Source organism: Peromyscus maniculatus, chromosome 13 (assembly GCF_049852395.1).
Source record: "Peromyscus maniculatus bairdii isolate BWxNUB_F1_BW_parent chromosome 13, HU_Pman_BW_mat_3.1, whole genome shotgun sequence".
NCBI lineage: Eukaryota > Metazoa > Chordata > Mammalia > Rodentia > Cricetidae > Peromyscus > Peromyscus maniculatus.
Window position 1 is genome coordinate 11,691,476 of NC_134864.1, and position 13,945 is coordinate 11,705,420.

At 43.7% G+C, this 13,945-nt stretch overlaps 2 protein-coding genes across 12 annotated transcripts in view; one reads left to right on the forward strand and one right to left on the reverse strand.

The window, feature by feature from the left end:
• Hdlbp (high density lipoprotein binding protein) overlaps positions 1-5,329 on the reverse strand; it is a 76,233-nt gene extending 70,904 nt beyond the window's left edge. Inside the window, exon 1 of one of the 3 annotated variants that reach the window (XM_006989587.4) lies at positions 5,000-5,329. The gene's annotated coding sequence lies outside the window, so the exon portion shown is untranslated. Of the gene's footprint in view, positions 1-4,318; positions 4,651-4,999 lie in introns of those variants that run through there. The other 2 variants (XM_042259894.2, XM_076549669.1) reach the window with 2 other exon arrangements.
• The window catches only part of Septin2 (septin 2), a 36,319-nt gene continuing 27,069 nt past the window's right edge, over positions 4,696-13,945 (forward strand). The window contains exon 1 of one of the 9 annotated variants that reach the window (XM_042259895.2): positions 4,696-5,040. The gene's annotated coding sequence lies outside the window, so the exon portion shown is untranslated. Of the gene's footprint in view, positions 5,041-5,284; positions 5,395-5,559; positions 5,791-13,945 lie in introns of those variants that run through there. The other 8 variants (XM_076549671.1, XM_006989588.4, XM_006989589.4 and 5 more) reach the window with 8 other exon arrangements.

A 13,945-nucleotide genomic window follows, 5' to 3' on the forward strand; every position in this document is an offset into this window, starting at 1 on the left:
TTACACCATTTGGCCTAGTTGTGAATTGTACTGAGCAGTAAAATAGAAACATTACATATTGAACTAATCAAATTATGGACAGACCTACTCTAAGCAGCTACCAATCTGTCTGCATAAAAATGAGAGAATAGGCCGGGTGGTGGTGGCACACACCTTTAATCCCAGCACTCAGGAGGCAGAGCCAGGCGGATCTCTGTGAGTTCAAAGCCAGCCTGGTGTACAGAGCGAGATCCAGGACAGGCACTAAAACTACACAGAGAAACCCTGTCTTGAAAAACAAAAAACAAACAAACAAAAAAAGGTTATAGAAGTAATCAACTGGTTTTGGATTCAATTGAGGTCTGTTCTGGGAGGGGGGGGGTATCAGGCCTGATATAGTAAATCTGGTCAAAAGCTGGTAGTCACGGGCCCTACTATTATTGCTTTGCTAAATCAACTACTAATTGGGAGGCAGAAGCGAGCCTGGTCTATTGAGTGAGTTCCAGGACAGCCAGGGCTACACATAGAAACATTGTCTCAAAAAGCCAAACAAAAACAATGTGTGGTCAAATGTCTTTTAAATATTTATGTTTATACTCAGATTCGTGCTGCCCTCAACCTTGGCCAGAGAACCTTTCCTCAGAAGTCAGCAGTTAACAAAAGGCTCCTACTAGTCAAAGTTCAGAGATGAAGTGTCTATTGAATGCTCAGCCCTAACTGGGACATCTACATCAGCCCTACCCCACCCACAATTGCTCATAAAAGGGGGCAGAAAGATATAAGAGCTGGAGGATGGGGAGGAGTACATGTGAATTCTGTCTTCAGGGCATGACATGGCCAATACACCCTTAAACTTGCTGCAGCTACGATTACCTGCACAAGATAACTGAACATTCTAACAGGGCCACACTAATTCTGTGTGTTCTTAACAAATAAAACAATAAAAGGAAAGGATACAAAGTAGGGATCTGGAAAGTGTTAAGAGGGACTGTATGGAGTAGAAGTGTGGAGATGGGTATGCATATGATGAAGACGCACTGTTTACATGAATGAAATTGTAAAATAAATAAAAGGTATTCTACTTAAAACTATCAAGGGGGAGCTAGATGGCTCAGTTGTTAAGAGTGCTGACTGTTCCTGCAGAGGACCCAGGTTCTGTTCCCAGCACAAACATGGCGGCTCACAACTGTGTAAGTTCAGCAATAGGGGATCTAATGCCTTCTTCTGGCTTCTGTGGCACTGCATATGTGTGCACAGATATTCATGCAGGCAAACTACCCATACATATAAACTAAAACACATACACACACACACACACACACACACACACACACACACCCCAAAACAACAAGGGGCAAGAAAGATGGCTCAGCAGCTAAAAGTACATGCTGCTTTTGTACCCATACTGATTGGGTGGCTCACCACTGCCTATACAATTGGAGTTTCAGGGGAATCCAATGCTGATGGGTCATTCCACAGACACCTGCACTCACGAACACATGCTCGTCTCTCCTCATAAACATAACTAAAAATAATATCATGCCAGGCAGTGGTGGCATAGGCCTTTAATTCCAGCACTTGGAAAGCAGACGCAGGCGAATCTCTGAGTTCGAGGCTAGCCAGGGCTATACAGAAAAATCCTGTCTCGAAAAACTAAAACCAAATAACAACAACAACATCTTAAAAAAAGTTACCACCTATGAAGGAATTACTATACAATCGTTTAATAAAAGCTTTTAAATAAATTTTTAGGTTTTTCATGGGCGCTATAAATTTATCATGTGCCTGTACACACACGTACACACACACACACACACACACACACACACACACACACACACACACCAATCTATATGCATGTAGACCTATGTATTTGTGCATATGTATATATTCATACATATTTGTGGTAGATCTAATCAGATCAGTTTTCTTGTTGGGTGTGTGTGTGTGTGTGTGTTCAAGACAGAGCCTCGAGTACTAAGATTACAGGGGTGTTCCACCATGTCTTATTTCTGTTATTCTGTGCCTGATTACTTCTACATATAAGAAATCTAAAGCCTGTGTAGTGGCGTATGCCTTTAGTCCCAGAACTCAGGTGGCAGAGGCAGGCCAGCCTGATCTACATAGAGTTCCAGAACAGTCAGAAGTACATAGATACCGTCTCAAAAAAAAGAGTCGAAGGGGAGAGTTTTAGGTGGAGATGACCAAGATACACAATAAGGATGTGTGAAATTGTCCAAGAATCAAAAACAACAAAAAAAGCATGGTCTCTGCTCAAGACTCTACAGTAAATAATTTTCAGTTTGGAGACACTAATGAAGTGTCTCTATCTTACAAAATAATATAGGTCATCCCAGTGGTCATAATCCTGTCCAAATCAGACTGGGATGGACTGAACACAGGCCACAAAGACGTCTTCATACAGTCTCTGCTGAGCCCTCTGCCATTCTAGGAATCAGCAGTATGGCTATCAAATTCTCAGCTTTTTGCTATATGTGTCACTGGCTACAACATTATACCTTACCTTTCCTACTCTTTCTGTTTACAACATTCTGTCCTGCCAACTCCACCTGGAAACTCTTTAATCATTCTTGGAACCCCAGTTCAAGGACCATAATCTTTTTTGGTGGAGAAGATTGTGAGACAGGATCTCATGTAGACCAAGCAGACCATGAACTCGATATGTAGAAGAGGCTGACCCTGAACTCCTGATATGTCTGTCTCCACAATCCAAAGTGCTGGATTACAGGTGTAACAGAATTACATTCTTTTTTTTTTTTTTTTTTTTTTTTTTTTGGTTTTTCGAGACAGGGTTTCTCTTGTGTAGCTTTGCGCCTTTCCTGGAACTCACTTGGTAGCCCAGGCTGGCCTCGAACTCACAGAGATCCTCCTGCCTCTGCCTCCCGAGTGCTGGGATTAAAGGCGTGCGCCACCACCGCCCGACCAGAATTACATTCTTTATGAAGGCTTTCCAACAAGTAATCATAGTCTATTTTCTATCTCATTCTCATGTATTTCCATTATGGCACTCATCAGACTCTAAAATAAGCTTTCTTTTTCAAGTGAATCTCCTGCACTAAACTATAAACTGCTAGAAAAAGTTCTCTTTAAAAAGAAGATCTTTTCTATCTCTGCATCCCCAGAATCCCTAACAGCATGTGGCACCCCATTTTTTTTTAATGCTGAAGAAGTGGGGTTATTAGGTTGACATTAGAAAATTAAGACAATACTTAAAAAAAAAATGTACTTGAAAGTCTATTTGGCCACTGAGAGTGAGCCTGCCTTAAGAAAGGCAAAGATAAGGATCTGCCTGTGAGTGCGCCCCCCCACCCCCACCCCCTACCGTCCATTCTGAGCTAGCTGCCTCTTCCAGGTGTTCTCAAGATGAAGCAAGCCTCTACACAGTGCAGGACTCATAACTCATGATGCTATCAACACAGTTGGCTGCTGTTGGAAATTACTTAACTGGTTTTCAGATACTATCCCTGAGACTGGAGAAAATATGCCCCATTTTCTCTAAGTTTAAAACTGTCATAATAGGTTAAGGGTTGTTTTGAATCCAGAAGTATTAATTCACTTTTTTAAACCAAAGACCTCTTCAGCTACTTTAAAGCACTGCTTTCAAGTATCTCAGTGTCTAACATAATTAACAAGTTTAGCCTATGGGTACTTTGTGTTCAAAACATAAGCCTAAGCAATAGGTTTTGCCCAATGTTTCCATATTCACATATGAGTCCATAATAAATATTTACTTCTGGATTGTGGCTACTACTAGCCTCAAACAAAATTTTATGACTGACTTAACTGGGTTTCTGAAAGTTACCTGCTAAGAAAGCTTTTTTTTTTTTTTTTTTTTTGCTTTTTCAAGACAAGGTTTCTCTGTGTAGCCCTGGCTATTCTGGAACGTCCTCTGTAGACCAGGCTAGCCTCGAAGCCTGCCTCTGCTTCCCAAGTGCTGGGAATAAAGGCGGGCACACCGACAAATATGTGAAGTCACTGATTGAGGGCTTAAGATGACTATGTAGCAAAACCCAAAGGTGAAGGGCAAGTCACGTTTTAAGTGAAGATTACAACCCTCCGGTTTCCCCCCATACTTTCTCGTCGCCTGTAAACACTGTAATAAAACACAGGTCAGTTTCTCCTTTGGTTTACAGGTATACCGTATACAAATACCATGCCTAGACTGACCCTCCAGTCTTCTACCTCAGACAGGATATATACAGCAGGTAGCCTTGAGCACCCGGCTACTTTTCAAAAAGTAGATACGCACGAAAACACCCCCTCACAACAGGCATGTGTCAAAACAGCTTGGGGTACCGACACTGCGTGCATCACTCACTAGGGTCGCGCGATTACTGTTTTCCTCTCAAGCGGGATACCCTAGGGCATTTTCCTATAGAAAGGCCTTGTGCAAGGCCTAGGCGGGGAGTTCACGACCGCTGCCCAGCCAGAGGACCTCCTGGGACAAGAGGAAAGGACAACCGGACCAGGCCGCAACCCAGTTCTGCACCTTCCCAGCTTCGAGCCGGTCGCGGCGAGCGGGCTCGTGGGGGCATGCCGCGGATCCCACTGCGCGCCCCTAGACCCCAAGAGGAGAGGGGCCGTGCCGGCTCCGCCCTCCCCCGCGGGGCTTGGGCTCACGACTGCACAGGAAGGCCACGTCCCCAGGGAAAGGCACCACTCTATGGTTAGTGGGGGGGGGCGAGCCCACGTGACTAGCGCCTAGCCAATCACGGGACGGCAGCCCGCCATCGAGACGACCGCGGAGGCGGCTAGAGCTGCCCGCCGGCAAGTCCAAGGCGCCCGTCCATCGCGGCTCGGTGCTCGTAGCTCGGTGCTGCCGCCATCTTCCTGGAGGAAAGGGCCGAGGCCAAGAGCCGCCCTCCCCTCCACCGCTCCGCACTCACGCTGCCACCTGCCCGCCCCCGGTCGTCTCTCACGCTCCGTGGACACCTCACCCCTGCCTAAGGAATACCCTTCCCCCAGCTCCGGTTTCCCGCGACGCGAAGAATCGCATTACCTGCTCCTCTCTTATTAGCGCGAGGGGACCGAGCTCATAAGGTAGGAACTGTGGCGAAACAGGAACAAGACGCCATCTTGGTAAAGGAGAAGAGGCTACGCTTGACCTCCCCCCACCCCCAGCCTCTATATGGCCAACCGCCGTGGGAGGGGCACGGCGCCTGCGCAGAGGCGGACGCCTGCCGTGTCCTACGCTTGCGCTCTGCCCGCCACCTCGGGGTGGGGGGGTGGGGGGGTGGGGGGGTGGGAACTACTGGGGCGGCCCAGGAAGGAGTTGGCAGGGGGCGGGACGGCGCGATGACGCCATCTGTTCGCGCGCGCGCCGCGGGGCGGGGCGGAGCGGAGCGGGGCGGATCCGGGCTGTAGTCGGGCGAGCGGTCTCCGGCGTGTTAGCGGGTGAGTGTGTGGCCGTGTGTGTGTGTGTGTGTGTGTGGCCACTGTCGCGCGGGCTGGAGTGGAGCTGGCCCCTCTCGGGGAGGGTGGGGGTTTAGCAGAGTTCGTCTCTCGCCCCCGGCCCACTCAGGCTGGGGTGACGGGTGCGGAAGGGGGGGGGGGGAGTGCGCGCGTGGGGGGAGGGGCGGCCGCGCCCTGAGTCCGCGCGGCTCCCGCGGTGGACGCGCGGCGGCGGGCGGCGGTCCCTTCGAGGACGACTGGACGGGCGTCCCCCCATCTGGATAATCCTCCTGGCCGGGTCCGGGGCGTTGGGGGCGGGAGTGGCCGGCCCCGGTGAGATTTTACCCGCGTACGTTTCCCACTGCCTCGGGCGTTGACGCCGGCGGGTGGAGGAGATGGGTGAGGTGGCTTTAGATCCCTATCTCCGAAGCACTTCTGTGTGTGTGTGTGGCCATCTTCTCACTTAACGGTGCCAGTTCGTCCTGGGGGTGTGAAGGACTAGTCAGTCACCCCGAGATGCTTAGTAAGGGGGTTCCCCAGTTGGAGGCAGCGGGTAGTCGTATGGAGGAGGAGTGGTCCTGTCTGCTGTGGCCTTCCCCAGGGGTGTGCGATGCTAAGACAAAGGGCTGTAACAGTGTAAGTGACAGGGAACGGGGGACATGGAGCGGAGGCCTCCGACGGTGAGAAGCGCCGACGTCTAACTCGGAAGCCGGTCCTAGGCCCAGACCACGCCTGGCGCCCCCCCCCCTTTTTTTTTATCTTCCGGCCACACTTCTTCGTGCCTCCCGGCTCTGTCCTGCCCTACCTTACCCGAATGCCAGACTCTTCCCGTGGAACTTCTAGTTCAGACCACTGTGGTCTCTATCGCTGGCCTGAGACCATTTTACGCCTCGTGCTCCCTCCCACGCTCTCCGTCTTCTGCTTATCTGTTGGTTAGTTCCTGCTCGTGCTCGTTATTCAGGACTCGGGATGAGATTTCCTTCAGACGGATTAGGTGCTCCATTGGCGTTTAGTATTGGGGTACCTACTGCATAGTAAGGGATTCAGGGCTTGGGTTCTCAAGTGTTTCCTTAGTAGCTAAAAATTATTTCAGTACCTCAGATACTTTTTCTTTCTTTCTTTCTTTTTTTTTTTTTTTTTTTTTTTTTTGATTTTTCGAGACAGGGTTTCTCTGTGTAGCTTTGCGCCTTTCCTGGAACTCACTTGGTAGTCCAGGCTGACCTCGAACTCACAGAGATCCGCCTGGCTCTGCCTCCACTGCCCGGCCAGATACATTTCTAAATTAGTTTTGCTAAGATGGGAAAAGTAAGATTTTGTAGCAGTCCTGAAAACTGTTTCTTCATGCCTCTAATTTGATCCTTTTCAGTGGCTTTTTTTGGTAGTTGCCATTCAGGTATTCTTTGCAGTACCCAGCATTTAAACTGTCAGTGTGTGCTGCTATATCTAATTTTGGTGATGATTTTCTTAGTTGTAAAGGTTGCCCTGGTCCTTTTTTTCAATTTTTCACCTTGAATTTTTTTTTTCTGTTCTCTTTACAGCTCTGTAAAGAACAAGAGCTTTTAAATGAGATCAGATTCTCTTGGTTTAGCTGGATAGCCTAGGGAAAGGGGGTGGGGCCTCCCTCTATTATCATTCATGAGTGTAATTCAGCTCTCTTTGATTGTGGCATGCTGCCCCAAGCTCCATTAAGAGTGTTGTGTTGCATAATGTACTTGTGCAGTCCTCACTTCTAAGAACTCTAAATGGCAAGACAGTCTAGGTACTTCGAATAAAAGCTATTCAGGATCCTACATTGAGAAGTCCGAATGTGTGTGTGGAGATTAGTGGCAATGCCTACAAAATGTAACAGCTTATGTACATGAATGATGCTTCTGATTTATGAGTATTCCATTCCTATAAATGCCACTTGCAAAATAATGTCAAGTGTCAAAATACAGTTTTGTTATTCTATTCATCTTTTGGATTTTATTTGGGGTGATAATGTTATTCTGGAATAAAGAAGCTATGGGTCAAGGATAAAGAACTTACAAATAACATGACATCTGAAATATGCACAGTGTGAAAGAATAAAATTTTATTTTGACCATGTATCTTAGATGTGGAGATCTAGTTGATCTGCACTTTGTACTTAGTTGTATGTATGTATGTATGTAAATGGATCAAGATTTTCTCACTAAAAAACCAAGTGCTTCAGAAATTCAGCATTCCCCTCTCAGCTTTCATTTTGGCATTACTGGGGATATATAGTTCAGTTGGTAAAGCTTGCCTGAATGCAGGAGTCCTGGGTCCCTATTACACCCCAACACGAAACCAAAACCCTTTTTTGGTTACTAAATTGTTAGGAAACATTGTGGATCCAAGTTATGTTTGAACGTAGGGTAAAGAATTGATGGCCTGGCATGCTCCACATCGAAGAATCACTGTATTCTCCAGTTCTGTGCTTGTATATTTCTTGAAAGAAAGGAAACTGATAGTGAGAATTACCTTTTTTGGTCTGAACTGACCCATATCTTCAAAATGGCTGGGAACTTGTATAGCTGGAAATTTTTCTGGGTCCCGCCCAGTCCTGCAGGCACCCAGACCCATATAAACACACAGAGGCTTATATTAATTATGAACTGTATGGCCAGGGCCTATGGCTCAGTTTTCTTCTAGCTAGCTCTTATAACTAAACTTATCCCATTTCTATTAATCTATATGTTGCCACATGTTCCGTGGCTTTACCTGTGTGCCATTACATGCTGCTCTCCGGATGGCCACTCCTCTTTTCTTACCTCTCGGATTTTCCCGCCTGCCTCCATCCTGTCCTGCCATAGACCAATGCAGCTTTATTTATCAACCAATAAGAGCAACACATAGGCCGGGCGTGGTGGCGCACGCCTTTAATCCCAGCACTCGGGAGGCAGAGGCAGGCGGATCTTTGTGAGTTCGAGGCCAGCCTGGGCTACCAAGTGAGCTCCAGGAAAGGCGCAAAGCTACACAGAGAAACCCTGTCTCGAAAAAACCAAAAAAAAAAAAAAAAGAGCAACACATATTCACAGTGTACAGAAAGACATCCCACAGCAAACTTGGGTCAGTAAAGCTAAGGAGATACAGCTATGTAGAAAGGTACTCATAATGTTGCCTGTATCTTCTTGTGGCTTGAAATAAAAATGCATGTAACAGTAGTGAAGGCAAGTGTCCACTCTTCTACTGCTTTCAGGTATTTTATCCTTCCAATAACAAAAGTTATTTTACCCAGTGCTTAAAGAAGTCATCCCATAGGGATTCCAGTTTAGAATTAAATTAATTATACCAATTTGGGGAAACAAAATGATATGTTTAGGGCTTATTTGTTTGTTTCTAAATCTATTTGTAGCCACATATAGTATTGCACTCCTGTAATCCTAGCACTTGGGAGGCTGAAGCAGGATTGCCCGTTCAAAGTGAGATTTGATTACAAAGATTGTCTCAAAACCAAAAAGACAAATAACCTAAAATGTGTTCCTGTGCAGTTAAGTGTTTTGTTGTGTTTTCAGACATAGTTTCTTTGTTGCCTAGACTATTTGAGAACTCACCATATAATCCAAGTTGGCCTCAAATTTGTAATGCTCCTGCCTTAGCCTCTAGTGCTGTACTACCACACATAGTTCGATTTTCATTGTTTTTGTTAAGTATTTTCCCCTATTTCTGTTCCTAATTATTTACTGCTGGATAGAAAGAAACTTTCAATGCTAATGTGCATTGATAGAACACTTGACTAGGCTAGTATACATGAAACCAGGGATTTACTCTTAAGTAACAGGCGCACGCACACGCACGCACACACACGCAGAATCACAAATCAGAAAGAAACTTTCAGCTTTTGAGACATGGTCTCCCTGTGTAGTCCAAGCTGCCTTCCAGTTTGCAATACTGTCTTTTGAGTGCTAAGATTACAGTGGTGTACTACCATAGCCAGCTAGAAAGAAACTTTTTTAAAGTAATTTATTCATTTTTACTGTATGTGCATTGGTGTGTTGCCTGCATGTATGTCTGTGGGAGGCTATCAGATCTTGGAGTTACAGACAGTTGTGAGCTGTCATGTGGGTGCTGGGAATTGAACCCAGGTCCCCTGGAAGAGCAGCCAATATGCTCTTAACCACTGAGCCATCTCTCCAGACCCTAAAAAACTTTTGACTCATCACATACCATTTTTTTTTTTAGCACCTGACCAAATAAATTACCTTATTATAAAGTTTTTTTTTTTGTCAGGAACATTTGTGTTCGTGATTTTGTGACAGTTGCTCAGATACCTGAGATTGAAGGCCTATACCTCTTAGGCTGCTTTACTATTGGGCTTTTTTTTTTTTAGATTAGGTCTCTCTATTATGCAGTTCTGACTGTTCTGGAATTCACTGTGTAGACTACTAGGTTAGCCTCAAACTCAAGAGAGTTTCATCTGCCTCTGACTCCCAAGTGCTGGGATCAAAGGTGTGAGCTACCAAGCCAGCTACTGTTGTTTTTTGTGTTTTGTGACTCAAGTATTGTGTTTTTTGCATGTTCAGCCCTGTCAGCAAAGTAGTTTTGTTTCATGATTTTGTTTTGTTTTTTTGAGACAGGGTTTCTCTGTGAAACAGTCCTGGCTGTCCTGGAAACTACTCACTCTGTAGACCAGGCTGACCTTGAATTTACAGAGATCCCCCTGCTTCTGCCTCTGGAATTCCAGGATTAAAGGCATGCATCACCACTGCCTGGCTCATGATTTTTCTTTTTTCTTTTTTTTCGAGACAGGGTTTCTCTGTGTAGTTTTGCACCTTTCCTGGATCTTGCTTTGTAGACCAGAGACTGGCCTCGAACTCACAAAGATCCGCCTGGCTCTGCCTCCTGAGTGCTGGGATTAAAGGCGTGCGCCACCATCGCCCGGCTCACGATTTTTCTTGATGCAGTAATCCTAATAGGGTAGTATTAAATAATCATGGTAAAATTGCAGTTTCTAGATCCTACTTTCATTTTGATTCTAATGAAAAAATGAGGCAGTTGGGTATTTGGTTATATTAAACAGCTATAATTAATTTTCTCTAGAAATAATAGCTTGTCATTTTTAGGAGCCCTTGTGCATACTGAACTATAAATGAAGTGTGTATCTAGGATTTGCTTCACTGTAATCCAGAGAAGTTGGAAATAAACTAATTTTGGCCTTGAGTTGCTAATTATTGAAATTGAATAAAGGGTAGTACCTGAGGGTTTTATTGTGATGTTTTTGTGTGTGCTTTAAGTTTTTCATTTGTGTTTTAAAGAGTAATGGACATCTTTTAATCTATTATTAGCTATAATTCAAATAGGTTTAGTATCTTTTTAAAAACATATTTTATGTGCATGAATGTTTTGTCTATATGTACATCTGTGTTTCACATGCTTGGTGTCCAGGAAAGCTAGAAGAGGATATCGAGTCCCCTGGAACTTCAGTTACAGACAGATGTGAGCTGCTGTTTTATTGTTGGGAATCGAACCGGGGTCCTCTAGATGAGCAGCAAGTACTCTTAACCTGGGAACCATCCCTTCAGCCCCTAGTTTAAGTAATCCCACTGTTTAATGAATACCATTTGCTATTGTTTTTGGAAACAACCCTGAATTATATTTAAGCAGTTTCCTTAGTATTTTCATGTAGATTGATTGAATTTAATTATATACCTCATCAGTATGTATATATGGTTTTCTCTTAATTTGTTGTCTTATATTGATACCTTTGATACATTACTAGAATCTAATTGCTGGCAAATATTTAAAAATTTTATATTTATATTCATGAATGAGGTTGATTTGATGATTGCTGGTTTCTCCTTACTGCAGGACCTTCTTCCTTCCTTTCCCTTCTGGATTTGTTAATGAAATTATGCTGACTTCACAAATAAATTGGCTCACTTTCCTTTTTTCTGTAGTGGCTTGAAATAGTTAAATGATTTTATTATTATCTCTTCAGAGGTGCATGCAATTTTGCTCTAATTCCACCTGATGTTGACCCTTTACATTTTTAGTTTAGGGTGTGTGTGTGTGTTGCTTTCTTTAGTGTTAGATTTTTTTTTTTTTTACATTTATGTATTTGGTGGGAGTGAGGGCATATGCTGCTTGTGTGTGCTGAGATTCGTGAACAACTTGCTGGAACCTGTTCTCTCCCTTTTGCCATGTAGATCCCCAAGATCTAGCTGGCCCTGCACACAAAGTTGCTGGACTTTGGTGGGCTGTTTTGGTGGGCTGTTTAGTGGCACTGGTTCTAGTTTTTGTTATATTTTGGTAATTTATAATGCCAGGGGTAGTATTCTTTCCTCTCATTTTCAATTTGTGGCCTTTTTCGTAGTCTGTATCTGTGATTGTGCCTTCTTGCTCTCATTTCTTTAATCGAGTGTGTATGAAGAATTTGTTTCTTCTAGGCATGGTGGCACATGCCTTTAACCCCAGCACCGAGGAGGCAGAAGCTGGTGGATCTCTTTGAGTTAGAGGTCAGCCTCATTTACTTAGTGAGTTCCTGGACAGCCAGAGCTACATAGTGAGACCCTGCCTTAAAAACAAACAAATAATTAGTTTCAAAGATTGTTTTTGAATTTACTTGTCTTTGTAGTTTTGGCATAATTTAATTTTTTTCTCTTTATTTCTTTAGAGTTTTTTTTGTCATTTGTGGATATTTTTAGGGACAATTTTTTTTTATTTTCAGTATTAGTGATAAAACTATGTAAAACTCAAGTTTGAGTTTGTCCTATAAATGTGGACACCCCCACCCCCATTTCCTTTGGTTCCTAGAGACAATTTGTGTTTTTTGCTTTGGGGCTGTCCTTAATCCAAGAGTTGTTCAGGATTGTTCTAGCTCCTTGAGGGTTTGTTTTGTGTCTTTCTACATTTAGTTTAAACAGATCGTACACTGAAAATGTTGATTATAAAGAGCTTTGAGAATGTTGATTATAAAGAGCTTTGATACTGGGCATGGTGATACATACTTTTAATCCTATCACTCTGGAGACAGAGGCAAGCAGATATTTAATGGTTTGAGGCTAGCCTGGCCTACCTAGCAAATTCCAGGACAGTCAAGGCTACATAAGACACTGTCTCTAAAACAAAACCCTAAAAAGTAAATTAAAGCTTTCACATTTTGTTAATACCTTTGAAATGTAAGATGTAATTTTATTCATTCCCTATTCCATAAACCTTCTGTATATCAGTTAAGCAAGACTGGTTGTATTACTGCCTTTTTACCCTTGGAATACTGTTTACTTGGTCTGTACAATTCTAAGAAAAGCCCATTAATGCTTCCTCATTTGAACTATTTTTATGAAGTTGTGCAGTTAAGTATTTGGACAGGACCTGGTACGTCTTCCTTATAAATTTTTAAATGAGTATTAGTGCTTTTGTTGTTGTTCTCCCTCCCCTCCCCACCACAGGGTTTCTCCATGTAGTGTTGGTGTCTGTCCTGGATCTCGCTCTGTATACCAGGCTGGCCTCAAACTTCCTGAGATCCGCCGGCTCTGCCTCCCAAGTGCTGGGATTAAAGGCATGTGCCACCGCCACCTGGCGCTGTTTTATTCTTTTGCCTTGAATTCCACTTGCTTGGTATTAACAATGTCAAGGTATGTAGGGATTTGAGTTTTCAGCTGCTGCCCCAGTGCTGTGCCTGTCTACCTGTTGCCATGCTTCCCCATCATGATGGTGGTGGACTCTTATTCCTCTGGAACTAATGAGGAAATTGAAGAATTGGCAACCATTTATGGCAAGGAATGGTGTGTCATTAATGGCTGTGCAATAATATTTTGTGTTAGAATCATTGATGATGTAGATGACCCCAAATAGACACTTTGCTTGCAGGTGATGTTACCAAGTAAATATTCAGGCACAGCTACCTATTTATTAGTTGAATGCTCCTTGCTGAAAGGGCAAAATGTGCACCATTATCAAACAGCTTTGAGGAAAAGTATATGTGTCTACCCTGTTTGGTACAGTTGAGAGTTTCCCTTTTATGTCCTGTGATCAAAGCTAAGTTTCTTTTCCTCCCAAAATATTTAATTAAAAGAAAAATGACAATATTAGTGACAGAATCCTTTACCTGTGGGTGGAGAAAAAAGAAATTCTAATACTGTAATTTCAGATAACAGAACCAGACTCAGATATAAAGGGGGAAAACACCTGAAGATATTAAATACATAGATGATCTCATTTTAGAATATCAGCTAGAAAGTCCAGTTATAGCATTGGATTTCAATATCAGCGAAAATGAACCATAAATAGAAAAATTACTTACGCCAGGCAGTGGTGGTGCACGCCTTTAATCCCAGCACTCGGAAGGCAGAGCCAGGTGGATCTTTGTGAGTTCAAGGCCAGCCTGGTCTACAGAGCGAGATCCAGGAAAGACGCAAATGCTACACAGAGAAACCCTGTCTCGAAAAACCAAAAAAAAAAAAAAAAAAAAAAATTACTTACAGTTGATCATGGTATTCCTATTACAAAAGGAAGAAGTACTTTTAAGGTACACTTGACCACAGTACTTTGTCCTAAATGAGTAAAAATGGTTCTTGTCAAATTCTTTGAGACTAAGAAAATGGTCAATGTT